The 23,379-nt window shown below is 39.0% G+C and overlaps 1 long non-coding RNA gene across 1 annotated transcript in view; it reads left to right on the top strand.

The window, feature by feature from the left end:
• LOC308553874 overlaps positions 1–16,756 on the top strand; it is a 28,743-nt gene extending 11,987 nt beyond the window's left edge. The window contains exons 2-3 of the long non-coding RNA XR_013998303.1: positions 6,361–6,487; positions 15,773–16,756. This is a non-coding gene — a long non-coding RNA (uncharacterized lncRNA). The remainder of the gene's footprint in view (positions 1–6,360; positions 6,488–15,772) is intronic.
• The last annotated feature ends 6,623 nt before the right edge of the window (positions 16,757–23,379 follow it).

The following is a 23,379-nucleotide window of genomic DNA, read 5'->3' as shown; positions in this document are numbered from 1 at the left end:
TATTCTTATACTTCCCTTTGCCTCATCTCCCCCTGCCCTTTTATTTCTAACTTCTATCAGTTCTACCATTACTTTTATACTGTTAAGGTTTTAATCTTGTACCTTCTGTTCTGTAACTATAATTACGTCTTACATGTTTTGTTTACAAGTTGAGTTTGTTAACGTAAGAAACATTCAAACCTGGGAAGAATTTCTGTGAGTTTATTTGAGCCAAACTGTTGACAAATGCCCAGAAAGCAGAATCTCAACGGATTGAGATAATGCTCCAGAGAATGGAAGTTTTGGATCTTATTTTATACATTAAAATCAAAAGAGGAGATGTAAGTGGGTTACATGAGTTCCATTGGTGATGGATTAGGGAGGCAGGAGGAAGCAAAGTGGGGAAACCTCTGGGATTGGACAAGAAGTAAAATGATAGACACACAATTCTTTTACTTAGGTGGGTGCAGGATAGTTAATAGTCAACAATTAACTCAGTAACAATGAGGAGATTTGTGGTCTCTGCAGAGAGGTGCCTGTGCTTCAAGGGGTCTTGAAAAAGGAAAATTACTTTGGTGCTCCAATGATATGTTATCATAGATGCAAAAAGACAATAGACAGGCTCAGTTAAGGTAAAGATAGACCTTTGTCAGGGAAGATACTGACCTAGGACATGACTACCCACCATAAACTCCTTTTTATGGAGTTAAAAAATTATGGAGTTTAAAAGTTTTAATTCAGACCGTCCTTTGTGGTTACTTTAGTACTCTGAGTTTGTAAGGCTGCCACACAGGCCTTCTCTGAGCTAGTCAGGTTAGCATGTGGCCCCTTTTTGTCCACCCAATTTAAAAAATTAAAACATGATACCGATGTTAGAATGATTATTACAATATTATTTACCACAAGTCTAATTAGTGATTAGTTTCACAAAGGAGGAAATGTCATCTTATAACTAAACCTATGTAATTCAAAGGAGAATGTTTTAAGCATCAAAGTTAAATGAAACTTATGTAATGTTGATTATTCAAAATTATACTACAGTGTTGCAATTTTCTTCACATTTGGATCTATGGCTTTCTTATACAGCTTTTCATTTTTCCTGGAATTTTAAATTGCCTATCATTTTCCCCTCTACACTATTGGTTCACTTAACAGCTATGCCTCAGCTGCAATCAGAGTTGGCTTCTAATAGCTTACAGCTGCCCACTTTTCCAGAAAACTGCCTTTGGCCTAATGGAAGTTTCCTCATCAGGGTAGTTACTTCTTCCCTCACAGGCCTGTAGCTGATTGACTGACTGACTGACTGACACAGGGTGCAATAGACCAGCTTGCTTCAACATGGGACCCATTCTCTGGTGCAATTTGATTCCTATCTTCCTGTGGAGTCAGCGTACAGCTCATATTCAGCTGAGCCACATTCTTGCTTAGCTTTTTCCTTGCCATGTATTGTTTCCATCATCTCTTCTCCAAATTACACTTCCTCATTAAATCACTCGTAAAAGAATCCTCATCTTAGGCTCTACTAGTGTTATGGATTGAATGTTCTGTCTCCCCAATATTCATATTTTGAAGCCCTAACCCCCAGTGTAATAGTGGGGCCTTTGGGAGATAAGTTTAGATAAGGTCATGAGGGCTCCACCCTCATGATGGGAGTAATGTTTTTGTAAGAAGAGGAAAAGAGACCAAAGCCCTTCCTCTTTCTCCATGCAGTGTGAGCACATGGCAAGAAGTCCACTGTCTGCAAACCAGGAAGAGGGCTCTCACTAGACACTAAATGTGCTGGCACCTTAATCTTGGACTTCCCAGCCTCCAGAACTGTGAGGAATAAATGTCTATTGTTTAAGCCACCTAGTCTATGATATTTTGTTATAATACCTTGAGCTTATGAAGACAGCTAGGAAACCCAACTTAAGACATTTGTTGATAGATAATCACAAGTCTTCACCAAATCACTAATGGTTACTTTTTTTTACCTTACTGTTTTTTGAAGATATCTATTTTCTTTTTGAGTACATTTTTCTAAGATTTCTCTGGACTTCCTGATGAAGTTTGGATCAGTTGCTTTCTAGGTATACTATGCATCTAAAACATTGAAATTTTTTTAATTACTTCACACCTGGATTGGGAACCCTAATATTTGTATCATACATCTTCCTCATTCTTGGGTTCTCTTTTGTATTAAAAACATTACACTCCTTGAGCTGGCCAGGTGGCTCAGTTGGTTGGAGTGCTGTCCTCTACACCAAAGAGGTTTCAGGTTCAATTACTGGTCAGGGTACACACCTACGTTGTGGGTTTGATCCCCAATCAGGGCATGTATGGGAGGCAGCTGGTTGATATTTCTCTCTCACATTGGCGTTTCTCTCTCTCTCTCTCTCTCTCTCTCTCTCTCTCTCTCTCTCTCTCTCTCTCTCTCTCCCTTCCTCTCTCTCTAAAATAAAAAACCAAAAAAACCCCTCAAGAAACATATCTTTGGGTGAGAATTAAATAAAAGAACAGAAACCAAAAAACATTACAATAAAATTTCAAGCAATTGTCACAAAAGTTGGATGAGGGGTAAATTTTATGAGTTATAACAAGTCTGAAAATCTGTTTTTACTAACTTTATGATTGACAATTTAGCCACATTTTAGCTTTAAAATAATTTTCCTTCATCCCTTTAAAGGCAATTCCACATTGTATTCTTGTTTCTAAAGTTGCTGATGAAGTATCCAATGTCAGTCTGATTCTTTGGGGGTGGAGGCTGAGGGGAGGGGTAGGAAATTTATTATTTGTCCCCAAAGATTTTAGCTTTTTTTCCTTTAGGTTTTGTGAAATTTTATCCATTTGGACACTCAGTGGACTTTTTCAGTGCCAACTTCAGTCTTTCTTCAGCTCCAGGAAATTTTCTTGAATTATTTCTTAATTGTTAAAGCTCCTTTGTTTTCTCTACTCTCTTTCTGGAATTCCTATTAGATGCATAATGGCTCTCTTAGATTTATTGTCCATATTTTTTCACTTTTTGTTCTCTTAGTCTCCTTTTTTTTTTTTCTTTTTTAAAATTATGCTTTACTTTCTAGGAGGTTTTAATAATTTCACCTTCATCTTGGTCCCTCTCTTTTGGGCTGTTGGTTTTTCCCCTCAAATTTGAGGAATCATTAGCTTTCCATGTTTATTTTTGAATAAAGTACCAGGTTATTATTATGGGGAACTGGTACAACTTTCCTCTGCTGAGTTCACTTCATGGAGAGGGAGAAAATCAATCTGTTTCAATAGCAAATGTTTAATTAATTACGCTTATTGTCATCCTCAGGCCACTCCTGCTCTCATATTGGCTTGGAATCTCTCCTGGTCTTACAGGGAAGAATTTCTCCAACCACTGGCTCTGTTGCAGTCTCCTGTGTGGGTTCTGGGCTGGGACTTCTTCTCTCAACACAAGCCATTTCAAAGTCTTCAATTCCCACCACTGTTATAGATGTGTCTCCTCTCATACATCTTTATTGTTGATCTATGTGATGTCTGGGAGGAGAGTGAGCTAACTGCATGAGTGTAGTCTGCCTTTCTGAACCAAAACTTGATTGTTACCATTGTACAGTTCCTGAAAATTGGACATGGAGGGATTAAATGCTTTGTCAAATGATTATTAAGTGGCAGAGCTGAAAATTAGAATTCTGTTTTTCTGTTACCTAGTCTAATGTACTTTCCATTTCTCTATAAGTCTTTACTACCTTTTGTCCTCTCAGTCCTCATCAGTAGAACTCAATTCAGTGGAATAGGAATGTTTAAAAGTAGATTTTTGAACATGTACCTCATTGGGCCAGATGAAAGAACAGATAGTGCATTTGTATTTGCTTTGAATGTTTTTGCCAGCTCAGTGTCACTCTCACTCTCATCTTTAGTTTTCACAGAAATGTCAGAGATAAAAATATTTTGAAACTTTCTAGTTTTAAAACCGAATGTAAATTGGTAAGAGCTTTAAAATAAATTAGTCGACTGGAGGAAAAAAGAATTTAAAAATTTTTCATTATGACCTGTGAACATCACATTTATTAGTGCGTAGCTTGGTTCCAATTTCTGAAAACTAGTGGTGTGTGGGATGAAAGAAAGACATATAAATTACTTTGGTCTACCGTGGTGCCAGAACATGAACCTCCCTTAACCTCATTCACACCCACCTATATTTTCCCTCTCGTTAGCAGTTCTTGTACCCATTAATCATTTTTTAAAAAGCTAGAATATAAAATTATGCCTGCTGTTACATAGGCCCTGTAAAACAAAGTGGATTAAATTTTATCACTTTAATTTTCAGAAAAACATAGTCAACATTACCAGAGAAAAATAGGTGTGAAGAAGTAGAGATACCCTTTTAATGAGGAAATCTGAGGGCAGATAGTAACAACTCACTCATTCAATGAACAATTATCTATTGAATATCTCCTACTATGTCCAGGTTTTGTTGTAAACTTGAAATAAAACAAATAAAATGGTAAGCATCTAGTGGAAGGGGCAGGCATGACCAAACAATAGAAATATATAGTAAAATAACCAACAGCAAAAAGTGTCATGAAGGAAAAGTTCACACACAATACCACTGACAACTGGGGGACACAGTCAGGGAAGGCTCTTATGAAGGAGGGACATTTGAGATGAGTTCTGAAGGTAAGAGAGCAGGGTTGATGGAGAAGAGAATTTTAGGTAGAGGGAATAAGAAATGTAAGGGCTCCATAGTGGAGAGAGCAAGGTATAGACTGAAAGAGATCCAGAGAATCTGGAGACACAGGCAGAATCCAGAGTACCAAGGGCCTGCAGGGTTGGGCACTATGGGAAGGCACTGAAGGGGAGATTTGACTGAATAGGAATCCTGAAAAACTACTCTATGTGTATTGTGAGGCACAAACTGGAGGCATTCAGCAGAGGACCTAGAGGTCTTCTAGAAGACCATGTGAAAAATGGTGGTGATTTGGACAAAAGTATTATAGTAAAATAAAGAAAAATGGATGGATTCAAAAAAGATTGAGAGAGTAGAATTTCTCAGGTTGGTGGTTGATTAAATATGGAGAGTGAAAGAGAGGATATTTGAATATCAAGGATGACTGGTCTCTCACAGGTGGATGCCTGCTGGAGGAAACATACTATATTCTGGAAAATGGTACTTGAGATGGGCCTGAGAATGGGTTCTATCCTAAGAGTTAAATATGAGGCTCATGATGAGAAATGGCCTTTAAGGTGGGGGACAAAATGGAAATGCAAATTATAGGAGTAATATAATCCAGGGTACAAGAAAAGTGAAAGAGCAAAATAGAAGTATTAGGGTAGGTAGGAGGAGAGAAATGTGAGTGATAAAGTTAGAAAGATAGGTTGGGACTAAATTGTGTAGAGCTATAAATGTCATCTGATTTTAGACTTTAGACAGTGAGCTCAGGAGATTAAGAAGATTAGAGTGAATGGAGCCATGACTCCAAGTTTTCAAAGTCTGGGTGGTTCAAAGGCTAGTGGTCTAATAATAGAAAAGAAGAAAAACAACAACAACCCACAAAAAAACAAAAGAAAAAACAAAACCCAAAGGAACCTCTGAGTTAGAGGAGCTGGTAGGATTTCTATGGAGAAATATTTGCCAGGCATTTGGAAATATGTGCCTTTAAGTTCAGGACTGGAGATGTGAAAGTCATCTAAAATAGTTAAAGCCTGGTTGGGGAAGTGAGAAGTTGGTGAGGCAATAAGGAATTAAGAGTAAGGATTTCAGAAAATAGACCCAAGGTAAGAACCTTAGGAAATGTACCACTATTCAGAGGACATAGAGAAGAAGGGCTGCCAATGACAGGGGTAGAGAAGAAGCTGTCAGAGAGGTAGGAAATAAGACTAATGTGATTATCAGGGAAAGCAGGGTAGCTGAATCATAAGAGGAATGGAGTGGTTAATAATGCTAAATTTCTTACCCTTCAAGTTGTAAATTAAAATTGAGAGGTCTGGAGAAAAGTTCATCTTGAGGCAGAGGAACAGAAAAGACAGGACCAAAAAGAACAGTAGGGAGAGGCTGGCTTCTTCGAAGGTCCTCAGGAAATTCTTGTTGAACAAAAGAAGGTTGAACTGTGGGCCACTTTCCATGTGACTGGAAAGCTCTTGGTAGTATCCCTAGAGTTTTAATTTATGGTTGTGGATATCCTATTGCTTTTCATTGTGTCCTGCAGACCATAAAATAATGCAGCTGAAATGATTAATTCACCCAGAGGTCTTTTCTGTTCATTGTTTGGTACTCAGTGTATCTATTTTAAAAGCATTCAATCCACTCTCTTAGCAATCTCAGAGGCTGCAGCTTCCACTTTATGGCTGCACGAATAACTGGTTGGGCTCCCAGTCATGGTGCAACTGACACACTGATGCCTGCTGTTTCCTTCAACACAGACTCCTTGGGTTGCACAGAGAACAGCCATGGATTATAGGAGCAAGGAAGGAAATTTGCAGAAGCTGTGAACTGGATTTCTCTCAGTTCAACGGAGATTTCTTGTTGGAAATATATCCAAAGGACAGGGTGAGTAGCTAATTGCTTGTCGGTAGGCAGTTTGGTGGCCACACAAGTTGCAGAATGTATATAGCCACACACATTAGACCTGTGTTTATAATCCTCTGTATATTCTAGAAATATGCAATGGAAATTAAAGAGCATGACTGTGCTGCAATGCCTTCCTAACAGTTCTCATCAAAGCACATAATTACAGCAGCAACTCTCCATGGAAAGGGCACAGGCATGGGAATCATGAAGACTAGGGCTTAAATCTCTGTTCTGCATCTACTAGTATGACCCTGGCCAAGTTCCTTCACATTTCTGTGTCTCAGATTCATCATTTAAAAGCAGGAAGTAATATGTTGAAGACTCATAAATCTATATATCAGCCCAGATCTCTCTTCTAATCTCCTTATCCTGATGTTCAATTGCCTATAGGACACTATGTAGGTATTTAATGGGAAACTCAAATTCATTTTGTACAAAACCAAACTCACCCTCACCCCTACCCCCAATAAAACAAAACATTGCTCTTCCTGCAGTTTTCCTAGATTGGTGAATGTGTGCCCCTTCTACCCAGTCCCCTAAGCCAGAGTTTGGGCAGCATCCTGACTTCATCTTCTGCCTCATTCCATTTTTGGTTCATTATTATGTCTTATCAGTTTATCCTCTAAGTATCTCTCCACTTCTCTCCCTCCTCATTGTAACCATACTAGTCTAAGCTACTGATATCTTTCTGTCCAGATCTCTCATCTCCCACCACTTGCCCCCTTGTATCTTATATGCAATTTCACTGAGCTGCTTTTAGTCCTTGATATGTATCATGGACTTGCTTTACCCTTGACCTTTGAATGGGTGGTTCTCTTTGCCTGAAATGCTCAGGCTACACCACACCCTTTCTGTCTTCTGCTTAAATACCATTTCCTTCAGGAGCCTTCCCTCATTCCCATCCTCCTCTGGGCCAGGTTATGTGCCCCTGCTTAGCAGTTCCATAATGCCCTGAACCTCCCCTCATATAACACTTATCAAGTATATTGCAAAGACTTGTTTAATTATTTATTTTCCTCTTATACTCTTAGCTCCTTAAAACAAAGACTGTATCCACCTTGCTTATTAGTACATCCCCAGCAATCAATAGATATTTGTGGAAGGAAGGAAAGAAGGAAGGAAGGAAAGAAGGAAGGAAGGAAAGAAGGGAAGAAAGAAAGAGAAAGAAAGAAACAAAGAAAGGAAAAAATGAGCTAGAAAAGAAAGATTAATTAAAAATAATATTTAAAATGTGCTTCGTAAAAGAAATCTATCATTATTGCTATTCCAGAGATAAGAGGTTTTAGAAGAACATTCTTTAGATTAAGGCATTTTACTTGCTAAGAAGGGGATCTGGGGTGGATCATTCCTTGAATTCAGAATGGAGAGGTCCTTGCTAACAATATATGAAGCTGAAGTTGTATGGAAATTAAGGAACCCCTCCCCACTTCTATTGCCATGTGAAGAGGCTGCCTACAGCCATTGACTGTGTACTTTGGGGAAGTTTCTTAGTTTCCATCTCATTTATTTATTATTAATTAATTAACTAATTTATTTATTTATTTATTTGTTTATATAGCTAGAAAGCTTGATTCTGGTCAGCAATTTTAGTCAAATCTCCCTAAGCAGATAAATAATCAAAGGTGCATAGGCCTATTCTGGGTAGGCTTATTCAAACTAAATTTCAAAGACTATAATGAATAATGAGACTTCCATTGGAATGAGTTTCTTTTAATAGTTCCATGTTAATACATGTCTATGAATCCCTCTCTCAGTTCCTTATATGGCTTGTTTTTTCTCATTGTTTACATCTCAGCTCAAATATCATCTCCTTGACCGTCTTGGTTAAATCAGTCCTCCTACTCCTCAGTCACTTTACCACATTGCCTCAGCTTATGGTGTTCATTTATTTATTTCATGTTTCTCCTTAACTAAAATGTAAGTTCTATGGAAGGTGGGACTTATGTCTGTCTTGTTCACCACTGTATACTCATCAGTTAGGACAGTGCAAGCACAAAATACATGCTTGAATAAATGTCATGGTGAATGGATAAAGCTTTGGGATGTACAGGAGTTTACTTAATCCATTCATTCAGCAGCCTGTCAGTACTTCTATGTGATTGCTGTGGAAAATTATTAATAATCATAGGGTTTTTAACATGGACTAGGTGGTCTCTTACAAGGCTTTCAATCTGGTATTTTCTGATATTTTATTAGCTAGAAATTTTTGTATATAATAAAATGATTTACTAATATTATATTAATATTATATATAATATTTTTCCTTAGGAGAGTCCCTGGAATAGTTTAATTATTACTAGATTATAATAATACTAAATAATCCATTTTGAACATTTACTATGTAACCAAATGCTTTACATGCATCATCTCATCCAATTTTCCTAACAACCCTATGCAATAGAGTATTATTTTCTGTATTAGGTAAATAAGGACACTAAGGTTTAAAGAACTTAAAAAACTTTGTCCAAGGTCTTTGTCATAGTCATTTCCCAAGATTACTGCCAGTGACCCTCACCTTCTGGTGTTAGTGCCCTGTGTGTAATTCCCTCCTACATTGAATCAGGGCTAACCAGTGTGGCCAGTAGAAAATGACAGAGGTGATGGTATGTAACTTCCAAGGAGAGGTCATAAAATCACTGTAGCCTCTGCCTTGCTCTCTTGGATTACTCACTCTGGAGTAAGCCAGCTGCTACATCATCAGAACATTCAAGCAGTCTGTGGATCCCACATGGAAAGGAAATGAGTCTCCCTGCCAAGAGCCTGTACCTACTTACCATGTGAGTAAGTTCCCATCCTCAGTCTAGTCTTCAGCTGACTGCAGCCCCAGCCAACATCTGACTGCAACCTCGTGAAGAGAGCTTGTGCCAGAACCACCTACCTAAGCCACTCCCAAATTTCTGACTTACAGAACTATGGAAGATAAAAAAAATGATTATTGCTGTTTTAAGCCAGTAAATTTTTGGGTAATTTATAATACAGGATTAGATAGTTCAATGGAAGAACCAGAATTTTAACCCCAGGTATGACTCCAGAGAAAGTCTATCTTCTTTACCATGAATACTTTAATATTTTCTTACATACTCATTTTTATCACAAAGTTAAAATAAAAGTTATGCAAGCATCTTACAAACTTCATGTCAAACATGGGAAAACTGACGCACAGAGAGGTTAACAAATAATTGGGGAATCCAGGATTTGAAGTCAGGTACTCTAATTCCAGGACTTGGACTCTTTGTGACCATGCTAAGCTAATGTCATAATCAGAACAATCCTTCAGAAAAATTAATCTGGAGTTGGAATGCCAGATGGAATGAAAAGGAAAGAGCCTGGAAGTATGGACCTACTGTGATTATTGAAGACAACAGTTATTTGTGGGAAATCGAGGCCTCTGTCATGGAGAGTAACTACTAAACTATTTCTCAAAATATCTTTGGTACTTTTATCAGCTACTGAAGATTTGGATAGGTAGGTCATTGTTCTGTAACAATAAGGTATTTCTCAATAATATCTACTTACTGGCCAATATTCCAGAAGGAAATTACCTCTGGTCATTGTTCAACATGGCCTCTCAAATGGTGGGAGTTGGGTCAGTTGAAGGTTGCTTTCAGCATTCACTATAATGTTTAATTTCTGTTTTCTTGCTGCACTTCAATATTTGTTTTTAAATTAAAAATCGTACCCCTGTTTTTAAAAGAGGAAGGGGGAGTGGACCAAATTTTTCTGCCGTTAAAGTAAGCTAACAAATGGTAATAAAGTCAGCTAACAAACAATAATAAAGTCAGCTAACGAATGATAATTGAAAGGAGACATCCTGATGCAGGAGCAGAGAACAGGTTGTACCCTGTCCTCGGTAGACTTTTGAGTCATTCATGCGGTATAGTGTCTGGAGAGTTCTAGTGAGTCATGTGTCACTAACTATGGAAGAAAAATGTATTCCAAAGCTGTCTGTTGTTACTCATGTCTTTCAGTAGGCATCCGCAGATGCTGGTACCCTATTGACTGGTGACCTAATAGAAATTTTCTCATAGACAGATCCAACACAATTTCTCTCTGATAAATTTGGCACAAGCCCTTTTATTTGGCTTGCAAGATGTTTGCATTAACATTGTGACTTATTTTGGGCTTGGTGTTAAGAGGATTGTTCAGTAACAAAATGGAGCATTTGGATTTTGTGGCAGCAGGGAAGAATGCTCTTATTTTATAATGAAACGACTGAACCAAGGTTCTTTACAGTGATTCATTCCTCATGTGGGAAATTCCCTTTTTATATATATTCTATCTTTATTGGAGACATGAAGCTGTTTTACTTTCAATATTTAGGCAGAATTTCTAGTGAGTGATTTGGGAACAATATCTGTATATTATAAAGATAGGTTCCTCTGCAAAACGAACAGGATTGAAACTGTAGGACTGAATATTAGGAACCACTTGGGTTCTATTCCTAACTAGGCCAGAGTCTGCGTATAACTGTGAGCTATTTACTTAACCTTTTTTAAATTTAGGTTTTATGTTTGAAATAGGCAGGAAGTTGCTTACCTATTAAGCTAAGGCAGAAACAATTTCCTGGTAGGAAGATGACTCAGCAGTCAAAGAGGCTAAATAGCCTCTTGTCCTGCAAGTCTTCAGGGAGAGAGGCAGCCAGCTGCCTGGATGAAGTGAATTGTGGTACTTGAAGATGGGAGCCAGACCATGCAAATGAAGCCTGACATTTAGGAATAGTAAAAGAACCATGTCATGGAGGGCCTGTTATTTGCCAGGCACTGTGCTAGATTCTGGGAGATAATGGTGAACCAAACACACCTAAAGTTTCTGCCTTTATGAAGTTTACTATTGAGTCTGCTTTATGCACGTTTGAGATCATTCAGGAGAGGTTCTGTGATTTTATTATCTGCATCTGAGTTTGTTTTTGTTTTTAAAATACATGATCATATAGGGTCAATGCACAAAAAATATAATCATGGAAATCTTATGGGGGAGGAGTTTGATATTGTATGAGGTATTGTTAAAACAGACCTTGTTATAATAAGGCTTGACCCACCCACTTAGATGAGAGCAATGAATTCACATTGGCATCATTCATTACCTGAGATGAGAGCATGAAGGGAGTTTTAAAATGTCTTGCATGGACCTCCAGGTCACAGTGGGCCCTCCTCTCCTCTGCCCCTAGAGGAGCTTCTTACCAATTTGATGAAGTCTAACTTGCTTCATTGATGGGTCTGCAGGAATTGAACACTGAATTGGAATACCCTAGCTGCTTCTAATCTGCAGTCAGGGGCATGTTCAATGTGGTATTTAGGCAGTGAAATGGCATCCTTGGTCTTGCACCAAGGTTTTGTTTTCAGCTTGCATTCTTACAAAGCAGTTCTGTGGTAGGCAGTTAGACAGACATGAGCAGAGCAAGGACGATGGGCCAGGTACAGAAAGTCACCAAGGTGCAAAGGCCCAGATGAGGGAGACAACTTAAAACAGTTATTAATTCATCTTGAACTTACAAGTCCTTGGGTCATTCCTGCTCCAGTAAATTTCCCACTGGCTCTGTTCTCCATACACCTTGGGTTTTCTCCATCTTGTTGAACTCTCTTCTTACCCCGAAAGCTCAACTGCCCTCACTTTATTATTCTAGGCAACTTGGTTCTTTCTTGTCCCTATACCAAAACTCATCTCTGGGCCTCATATCAGATAGCTGGGAGAAATATTTCATTAAGCTGCTCAGCCAAATTCATGTGTCCTGATTCTCAAAGCACCATTGTGTTCTTCCCTTTAATAGGATTAAGACTTAAGTGTAGTTTCCTTTCTCTTGCATCTCTGTACATGGAAGGGAGTAGAAAGGCAGGAATTTATCTTTCCTTTGAGATGAATATGCCACTTCAATGCCCCTAGGGAGGCAGAAGTGGTTTTACATTTTTATCACACAAGGATAAAGGAAGTCAGTATTTCATAAAACATATTGGTAGAAAACCTAATACTTCTTAAGAGGACCTTAAGAAATCCCCAGAAATCCACTGACAAAGATTCAGCTCTTAAAAATGATATCTTGGCCAATTCCATAAGCAAAGACTACAAATTTAGCATTACAATCTCTGAAATAAGAAGTGGGTATTCCAGTCAGCCCGTGTGGCACACGACAAGATAGTGTGAATGAGACACATGCAGGGGCTCTTTGAGATCAGAACAAGAGGTTTCCATTCTGGACTAAATTATTCCCTCAGCCAAGCCCTGAGGGAACTTGAGATCAACATTACTCCTCCCAAGTTATGGTTATTCATAAACATACACATATAAGTAGTTAGAGTGCACTATATTTCATTTTCATTGTGGCTTCAGTCATTATCAACAAATACTCTGCTTGTCTTCAGAAAACCGCTTGTTTCTGCTTGGGCAATACCTGGGAGCAGCATCCTTTATAGATTGCTGTCTTAACTTGGCTTATTTATAAAGATACAACCCTAGAGTAAGGCCTGAACTTTCTCTGTATTCAGCAGTTTTTTGAAGGAAATATGATAAAGTATAGCATTAAAAAAGAAAACAAACATGTTTTCAGAACATCTATATATTTAGTGTTTCCAGTGACACAGAGACTTATTGGTTTTCTTGTGTCATACAGAGTGTAAGTTTTTTTGGAAGAATGTGTGGTAGGCAGTTAGACAGGCATGAGCAGAGCAAGGATGATAAGCCAGGTACAGAAGGTCACCAGCATGGAAAGCTCTGGGTGCCTAGCAAAGGACAATTATAGGGTGGGACCTCACCCTCAGGGTGACCTTTCCTACCCTAGCATATCACTGGTCATGTGGTTTGGACCCCCTGACCTTTCCTCTCTAGATTTAACATCTGGGCCTCAGTTGTATTTCTGGGCTCCAGGCCCAGAAAAGTGACAAAACCAGACAAGCCATGCCAAAGCTGACCGCAGGACCAGCTGCACGGAATAATGACCCCCTGCCCTGGTCCAGCCAATTAATCAGCAGAGACCTAGACCTGGAAAGGACACACCTGGAAAACTGCTGAATATTCTATTGAGATCTTCCCCTGGGACTTCCTCTAAAACCTCTACCCTTAAAACCCTTAGGATGGAGGACCCAGTGCACTCTCCCTCCTGGGAGCACGCCCTTGCCTCTCCCTCTCCCTCTCCCTCTCCCTCTCCCTCTCCCTCTCCCTCTCCCTCTCCCTCTCCCTCTCCCTCTCCCTCTCCCTCTCCCTCTCCCTCTCCCTCTCCCTCTCCCTCTCCCTCTCCCTCTCCCTCTCCCTCTCCCCTTTCCCTCTCCCTCTCCCCTTTCCCTCTCCCTTTCTCTTCTCCCCCCCAACGTGTTACCCTTAGCTTTCTTACTCTCAAGCTCCAAGGCCCCTTCCTTTACCTCTATAACTTGTTTTCCAAGCCCATTTCTTCCAGAGTTACTTTGTCTACCTCTGTGACTTTATAAATAAATGTTCTCTTATAGTTGAAGTCTTGGCTCTGGATTCTTTCCTAGCCAGAACCCAGGTCCCGTCTGAACCCAGGTCCAGTCTGACTCCACTGTTCTAACTCCAGTTCCTGTTCCCTCTGCCTACAACAGATATATACAGATGAAATCTGAGGAGGCATGGTTGTTGAAGTAACAGTATATTTCATGACCTCTCCATAGGCAGCTAACCACATGGCTGTTTGCTTTCTTCCAGCCCAGCAGTAGAGCATTTCTCTGCTGCTTCACCTTCTGTTAAACAGCTTGTCAGATTAGGTCAGGGCCACCAAGGGTATTTTCTCTTTTAATTAACTCAGTGTCAACGGATTAGGATTCTAATCACAGTAGTGATATTCCAGTATATTCACTGATTTTGCCCATACACAAGGTTGGGAGGGGGGATTATATTAGACTTATATATCAGGGGGTAGGAATCTTAGAATTCTACCTACCACAAATGGTTTCAGAGCATATTTAAAATTAATAAAAATAAAAATTTAAATCTCACTCTAGAGATCATGTATTAAATTGGTACCAAGTCTTTATTCTATAGTGTCTTCCTTCTTCCTGTTTTTCCTTCTAAGATTCAAAACAATGAACTGTGTATTCTGTATTTGGTATAGGCTTCTCCAAAACTAAACATAAGGTTACATTAGGAAAAGTCAACCTGACATCAGCCATCTGTAGAACTGACACAACCTAAGCAATGATTTATAAATGGGAACCCAAAAAGTTTGGGAAATACCCAATGTTAAATTAAGGTATTCAAAGTATAAACTCAGAAGAGTATACTCATATTAGTCTGTCTAAAGATGTAGGCAAGTTAATTGGTTTTTGAACTGTGTAAAGGAAGATGATTTATACAGGGAGATGCACTGCAATGAATTTAGAAAAGGGTTGAAGCAGAGTTGTTGAGTTTGATAATAACAGCCGTGAAAATCATCTCACTTATTCCCTTGGCTTTGGTTCCTAGACAACAGAAAAATCTTCTCGCTTGAATTTGGTTTTCTAGGTACCACACAAAGAATTTACTGACCAATGGGCATTGGAACTACAGTATTCTTGGTGATTATATTTCTTGATGAAAAGTAATAGACATTCCAGTTTATATATTTTTCTTTTATGAATTTGATTAAAGTTAATTGGCACCCTAGAATCCAACTGTCTCTAGGCATACCAACAGACTCACCCTCTAGACATAAACTTGAGGGCTAGACTTTAAATGAGATGACCAAGGACATTGTCAGCCCTTGAGACCCCAACTGGCTCCCAGCCTAGATGACAACTCTGTCTCAACTTTCTTTTATTATAGCATGTTGGATTGATAACATGCTTCAAGAAGGCAAAGTCAGTGACCTCAGTGTTTGGAGCCCAAATCATCCGGTGGCACAGGCTGACGACCTGAATATGTTTTCTGCTGAAATGAGCAAGTGGTTGCGGCAGTCACCACAGCAACCATGTGGCTGAAACCCTTGGGAGCTTTCTGCTGAGGAATAAGGGAAGCGATGATGATGGCTTCAACATGACTTGATAGTGACTTCTAGGATTAGCCTGCTGGGAATCCTTTATGTTTTTTCTGGTAAACATAAGTATGCACTGTGATTGCTCTTCAACATGAAATGCTTCTCTTGACTTTTATGCAACACTTCTACTCTTTTTAGTCTTTTGGATTTTAGAAATGCTAAGTAAATCTTCATAATAGTCCCCAATGTAAAGGGAGGATAAAAAGGGGGAAAAGTGAAGAATTTGTTTTAGGCTACAGAAAAACATAGGTTTTACCTCATTTTGAATTTTGCATTTATGAATTTTCCCTTTATTTTCTACCTAACAGGCTGCACTTATCACCAAATGGAAAGAAAGACAAAGATGCTAAAGAAAGAAAAACAGTGAACTTGAAGAGTTTTTTTGAATCTAGTCTATGAAGTCAGTCTTTTTTTTTTTTTTTTAACAAAACTTCTCACACTATGAATTTACCAATACTAAAATCAAAATGATGAAGCTTAAATTCACATCAGGAACCAAAGACTGGGAAACAGTCAGAAGTGCTTTATCACACAATTTAGCCGCGTGTTCATAATTTTCCATAATGGCCTATTGCTGAAAAGAGGGAGGTAAGCAAGATTTAATTGTGAAGTGAGTTCAGAATTATATAACAATAAGCAGCATTTTTTCCCAATAGATTAGTGTTTAGAAATGCAAATGAAAACTGAATTTTTCAGTTGTTACTGAAAAATACATTGTGTTGGCCAATTTATTTTTATGCAGCTCTAAACACAATTATGTATGATTAGGCTCAATAGAAAATAACTTTGTTCCCCTCCCCGGATTTACTGAGGTAAATTGGCAAATAAAAATGGTTTATATTTTAGGTGTACAATGTGCTAAAATTGGCAAATACAAACTGTATATATTTAAGGCATACAATATGATGTTTTGATATATGTATACATTGTGAAATGAGTACCATAGTCAAACTAATTAACATATCCATCACTTCACATAGTCATTATTTGTGTGTGTGTGTTTGCATGTGATGGGAGTTCTTAGCAAGTTTCAAGTATACAATAGTAAAATTAACTATAAATCAACATGATGTACATTAGATCTCAGAAATGAAGTCAGAATCTTAACCACTTGCTTATTGATTGCATTTAAAAGTCAGTCATAACATCACCTGCTTGCTTGTTGAGTTGGGGTGATATTGCAGATATTACTCTAGTAAATGTGGGTAAAATATGCTTGACTGGTACTCCAAAAATTGTTCAAATTGTTAAAACAGAGGAGAATCGGTCTGAAAATAAAAGCAAGGAAATCTAGATACATGGTTTATTGATCCTGTTTATCACTTGTAGATATAAGGTCATAGACTAAAGTGAGGTGCCATTTTGGTGAAATAGACTGTGGCCAAGATGGTAGAACCACAGATGGTGACTGATTTAAGGTACTTGTGATTTAGGGTAAATACTATGATTTTCCTTGGCATAACTGATCCACCAAATTGGAAAATTTTTCTTTCATGAATATGAGTTAAAGTCATACATATTTATTTACATCAGACCTTCTTGGGGTGTCTTACCAAGTTCATGTGTCAAAGCCCTAACTCCCAATATGACAGTATTTGGAGGTGGGACCTTTGGGAGATAATTAAGTTTAGATGTGATCATAAGGGTGGGGACCCTACAATGGGATTAAGGTCCTTATAAGAAGAGGAAGAGAGACCAGAGCTTTCTTCTGCATTTAGGACACAGTGAAAAGTCTGTGAGCCAAGAAGAGAGCCTTCATGAGGGATCTGAATTGGCTGACACCTTGACTTTGAACTTCCCCACCTCCAGAACTGTGATAAATTAATTCCTGTTGTTTAAGTTACTCAGTCTATGTTTTTTTGTTATGGTAGCCTGAGCTGACAAATACACCAATGTTTACTATGATAATAATGTTCACTATATAGTTCTAAGATAGTTGTTTCTCAAATTTATTTGATTAGAAATCCTTTTTCTCAGAGCACCTGGGGGATGATGTGGGCAGAACTGTCCTTAGATAAGTCAAGAAAGTCTCCTGCCATGAGCTCTATGCTTTAGAGGCCCCAATATGACCTTCCACCGCCTGTGCCCCCTTCTACAGGACCATGGGGATATTCTCACCCAGAATCATGGTTCACCCCTATACATCTTGCTCTGAGCCTGAATGTGTTGCTATTCTAGTTTGTCCTGAAAGTGGACTCCCTTCCACCCAAGCCAAGAGATGGCCAAGTGGCAGCTGTTTAGAGGGGGGTGGGTACAGAGCTTGGATCTGTGCACTATTGTATCCACAAATGAGGCCTCTCTTTGTGTGATCTGGGGCTAAAGATGGGAAGAGAAGGGAGATGGCTGGGAACAGTTTCACCTTCCATGATCAAATCCCAATGCGGAATGCTGTGGAGTCTCGGAATCCTAAATTTGAACTTGGCCTTTCAAGTTGTTATGAAAGTATATCTGCAAAGGTAGTATGGTACTTTTTATTTAAGTTTGCTAGTTTGATTTATAATTTAAAAATATTTAGACATATGGTAAGTGGGACTCTACTTGTACCTTATGTATCTTCAAGCCTTGCAAAAGTTAGGAGAGTCTGGGCTGGCATACCCTAGGACATGGGTTTGAAAGGTTTGTTCTAAGCTTTACTCTGCTGATATTTCTCATTTACTACTCTATTTACCTATGGCAGCCAGGATTACCCACATCTAACATTATGTTAGAAAGGAGGCTTTATATATCAAAGTGGGAGGGAAGATTCCAAGTATTAATTATCTCTACTTCTCAGTTTCCATTTTTGTAAAATGGGACAATATGAAAGCACTTCTTTCATGAGGTTGTTGTGCATTTCACAAAATGTTTGGCACACAAAGAGCTCTCAACAAATGCTGCATATTTTTACTATTATTAATATCATCTTGGTTTAAAGTTGAACATTTCTGGTTATCAGGTAACAGTGGCTGTTATATAAAAAAGTGTTTCATGTCTGGCAAGTGATAAGTAGGCTCATCCTGGAGACAGCCTCACCAGACCCCAGCTAGCTTGGGCTGCCACGACTTGATGTCCAGGTGTTACCTCTACAACTGTGGGGAAGTGTCAGGCTAAACCTTTGCTCTTCAATGCAGAAGGGCCTGGAGTCTCATAAAAGTGCAGGCCTTGTCCAGGGCTGGAAGAGAGCCAAGAGACAGGAATGATGGCTCAACATTCCTGCTTCAGAGACACAAGGGTGAATCTCCAAGACAAGGTCCAGGCAGAAATTCTCACCCATGTGTTAAAATTCTGGCCTTCAAAATACCTATTAACTGAGAGAGCCAGTATTTTAACAATTGTCATCAATTAATATAAGCATTTGGTTAGTTGTTTTAGCAGAGAGGAGTACGGGTGGCATTGGTGGAAGGAGATTACATTCCAAGGAAGAAAAGAGAGAGTTGATAGTATGGAGCAAACTTTAGCACGTAATGGAATCACCTGGTGGCCTTAGGTTAATGGGCCCCATCCCCAGAGCTTCTGAATCAGCAGGCCTGAGATAGGCCCTGAGAACTTTCATTTCTAAAAAGTTCCCAGGTGATCTTGACGCTGCTGGTTTGGGGGTCACATTTTGAGAACCACTGATCTAGAGCATTGGGCACTGTTTTTGAAAGGCTATCATTTTGTGAGTAGAGACAGCCATGGTTCAAGATAGAAGTGCTATGCACTAATGATGAATGTGGCTTTCAAGTCCCTTGCTTATTTGGTGTTTGATTATAGCTACTCTGCAGCAAAACCTATCTTAGCTGCCAGCACTTGATGCACAGTGGGTGCTTAATCAACATTTGCTGAGTCAAATGTAGCTCAAACAGGATTCCCAGAGATCAAGGAATTTGCACAAATACAAAATTAATAGGCATGTGTACTGAAAAGTGAATAAATCTGGCACCTCCAGAGAATGGGTTTTCCAAATAACTTAAGTCAGGGCCTTTCTAAAGGATGAAGGGCCTTGGGCAAGTCAGTCAGCATAGATTCCTAAGATAATCAATAGCACTTAAAAGTAGTCACTGTCAGCATCTTTCATAGGCCCCTTGGGTTATGTTTATTCAAAAGAGAAATTTTAAAATTGAATTTTAATAATGTTCCAAAATAGAAGTGTAAGGTGCAGCAAGTCAATGGGGCCTATGGCAGCTGTGTCCACGGCACTGCCAAGGGATGGATCCAGCTGGAATTTACCATTTAGAACTCCATCCTCGTTTTACTTTAGTCATTTCAGGATTTAACAATAATAGTTTATTTTATGTTCACATAATTCACTGCAGTTGTAGGTCAAGTAGAGGTGGTGGGATGTGTGTGTATGTATGTGTTGGAGAGAGGGGGCCAGGGGGTGCTCAGTCTGATGCAGGCTTTGCCATCTTCATCGCTAGGTTTCCAAGGTCACCTGAATGTCAGCATTCAGGTAGCTAAGGAGTGAAAACATGAAGGATTGTGAATGGGAGCCCCAACTTGGTGAACATCACTTCCACTCAGCTTCCTTTGGCTAGGATTTAATTACTTGGCTGTGATACCATTATAACTAACCTGGTTATTAAATAACAGGAAAGGAGTAAAGGGAAAACTAAATAATATAGGCATGCCATTTATACAGCTTTGTCAGGAAACTGCAGTTAACATTCTCCAAGTCTGTTCCCCGAAGATCACTGGGGGAAGGGACTGGACAATAGGTGCATGCCCAATAAGGTCTGGGAGTCGTGGGAAGACCCTTACCTGTCAGCCACACCTGGGAACAAGTCAATGGCGAAAATAGGTATGGCCACTGCACGTGTGGGAAGATTTGATATTTATTTATTATTACTTTTTTAAATATATCTTTATTGATTTCAGAGAGAGGAAGGGAGAGGGAGAGAGAGAGATAGAAACATCAATGATGAGAGAGTCGCTATTGATCGGCTGCCTCCTGCATGCCCCCAACTGGGGATCAAGCCCGTAACCCGGGCATGTGCCCTGACAGGGAATCAAACTGCAATCTCCTGGATCCTAGGTCGATGCTCAGGTGCTGAGCCACACTCATCCGGGTGAAGATTTGATATTTAAACTCCTGAACAAAGAGTTCTCTCCTGCTTTCTTGCATTCTTGGCCATCTTGCTCTCTTGGGACTCCTGTTGCAGAGGGCATGCTCTCCTGCATTCACCCGTGTGGCTCATGGCCATGCGGGACCTACACAATGGACTAATGGACTGAATCTAGCCTGATGCTACATTGGACTGAACTCCACCATAGAACAGAAACTCTGGACACTGGCCCTACTTTTGGCTCTGTTGGAGCCCCAGATACACATTTTCCAAGACTGGTTTAAAGACAATGGGACTTTGCAATCTGAGAAATATAATTCCATGCAAATAAAAACCATTCATTCTCCCATGTGAGTCTTAAAAATTTCCTTTTCTGAAGATATCACAAGAGTCTCCCCACTCCCACTAGCAATGGAGGAATCCCACCAACCCAATCCTCCAGCAACAGCTGCATCTAACTGCAAAGGTGGGTCAGAAATATAGTCACTGACTGGGTAGCCACTTCCCATGACAACTCCACACCAAGTGCAAATGTTTAGTGTACAGTCAACTATGTTTATACAGAAGGAAGTCTCCTAAAATTTATTTCTGTTTCTGACTGAGACATAAGATATTATCTTTTCTTGAAAACTTACTGCAGTGTTTCCTAGAGTTTGTTTCTAGTTAACCAAATCCTAGGAGGTGTTCCCAAAAATAAACAGGACAGTTTTGTGGTCAGATAAAGTTTAAGAAACACAGCATGTCATAGTTCCCTCTTAGAAAGTCATGGTTGAGCATCTTAAGGCTCAGGAGAAATTGTAAAGAAACCAGTTTAATTTAACCTAGTACTTTTCATACTTACTTTACACAGAACACTTTGTTTTAGCAACATATATTGATATCCTGTGGATCTAAGGTCATTGTTGTTATTGTCAGAGATTTCTGCTTTGACGTAGTTGTGACGCTACTGGGACCTTTTCCCCACCCCAAATGACCTGGACTATTATGGTTTCGAGCTCTTCTATTTATTTATTTATTTATTTATTTATTTATTTATTTATTTATTTATTTATGCATTTGTTTTTATATCTCTTTTCTCCATCTTGGGTTCTTAGCCCCCTTTTTAAGATGGGTAGTGTATCTCCTCTTAGCAGTGTTCCTCCCATCCTGGCCCTCTCCTCAGCTTCTGATCTTCTTTGGGCTGGGAAACGGTCCATCTTGCTTCAATAAATCAAAAATAAACTTCTGGCCAGGCTGGGTCGCTCAGTTGGTTAGAGCGTTGTCCCAATACGCCAAGGTTGTGGGTTTGATCTACAGTCAGGGCACATACAAGTATCATCTAATGAATGCATAGATAAGTGGAACAGCAAGTTGATGTTTCTCTCTCTCTCTCTTTCTCTCTCCCCTTTCCTCTGTCTGAAATCAACCAATAAAAATAAATAAATAAACCAATGAGTAAATAAATAAACTTCTAAGAGATACTTGCAGGGAGGGAGTGAGGATTTATTTCTTTTGAGTAATTTACATGAGTAATTTCTTTTGAATCTGTTTTGTAAAATGTATTTTTGTTATTCTGTTTCCTTCTTGCTTCCTGTTTCCTGCCTCTATTCTAGGGAGAAGTGGAAACAAGTAATACAGCTCTTTCCTGGCCAATAAACCCAGTTTCACCCCAGTAACTCTGCTGTACTCAAAACTTAAATCAACCAAAAGGACCCCCATAAGGCTTTACCATTGATCCTTCCATAATTCCAATTTCCATAAAGGGGACACTTTCAGATGTAAATTATATCTTAATATGCGTGTATTTTTATTTATCTCAGATTACTTAAATGAATGGATTTTTACAATGCATAGTCACTCTTTTATCTATTTCTCTTCATCTTCCCCAGGCATATCCAGAGCTGTGAGGTGAGAGAATAAAATATTTTGTGGGTGATGACTTATAGTTCTGTGCTTCCTTTTTATCTAGCCCAAATTTTCCATCAAAGGATCAAAAGCTTCAGGAAAAAGAAGAAACAAACTGTAATTTTTTTTTTTTTTTTTTTAGGTATTTAATAGTTCTTTGCTGGTTTGCATGATGAAAGCTATCTAACCACTGTTATATTTTTATTAAAAAAATTTTTTTAGAGTTAGAGAACCTATTTGATACTAGGTTGGGGGTGGGGCTGCTATACTTGCTGCTTTTGAGGAGGAGTACATATTTTTGCACCCTGCACATTGCACTGTCTATGATTCAAGAGTTTCAGATGACAGGAAGAAAAAGAAATAGTTCTGTTCTTTTTTATCAAGTATTCTTAGAAATGCCAACTCATTTTTCTAAAATATATATAGCACATGTTAAGGAGAAAATGAGTCACTTCCAGCCCTCTGTGGGATCTGTGACACTGTAGTAACACAGCTTACTTAGTGTAGCTTGAAAGCAACATCCTCTGAGTTTTTAAAGTAGCACTGAATTAGCAAACTGAGAGAGTAACACTATGAAGAGGGCCCACTCGTCAATGGAGCTGAAGGTTGTCATCAAAGTTAACTGGATACATGTTTAATAAGAATATATGTAATTGTTACTGTGCTGAATGATAAATAGGTATATGTGGTTCTCAGTCCCATATATGAGTCTGTTTTGTCACAGCCAAAACATATGTTTCTAGAATTCTGGCGGGTGTCAGGTCTTTTCACCCCTGTCAAAGAGAACCAGAGTTGGACACTAGTTAAAAGAGTGAAGATAAATTATATTTTAAAAACCCCACAAAATTTGCAATAGGGGAAAAGAGTCTCCAAGGTAGAACTGGGCTCAATTCTGAGTACAGCATGGGCAAGAGGGGATTTATAGCCAAACAGCTGGGTGGGGGTTCAGGGGATCACTAAGAAGGAAAATCAAGAGTAAAGAGGGATTCTGCCTAAAGCAACTTGAT

This window comes from Miniopterus schreibersii (genome assembly GCF_964146895.1).
Source record: "Miniopterus schreibersii genome assembly, chromosome: 2".
Classification (NCBI taxonomy): domain Eukaryota; kingdom Metazoa; phylum Chordata; class Mammalia; order Chiroptera; family Miniopteridae; genus Miniopterus; species Miniopterus schreibersii.
The sequence above is the reverse complement of the archived record's forward strand: the minus strand, read 5'-3'. Positions and strand labels throughout refer to the sequence as shown.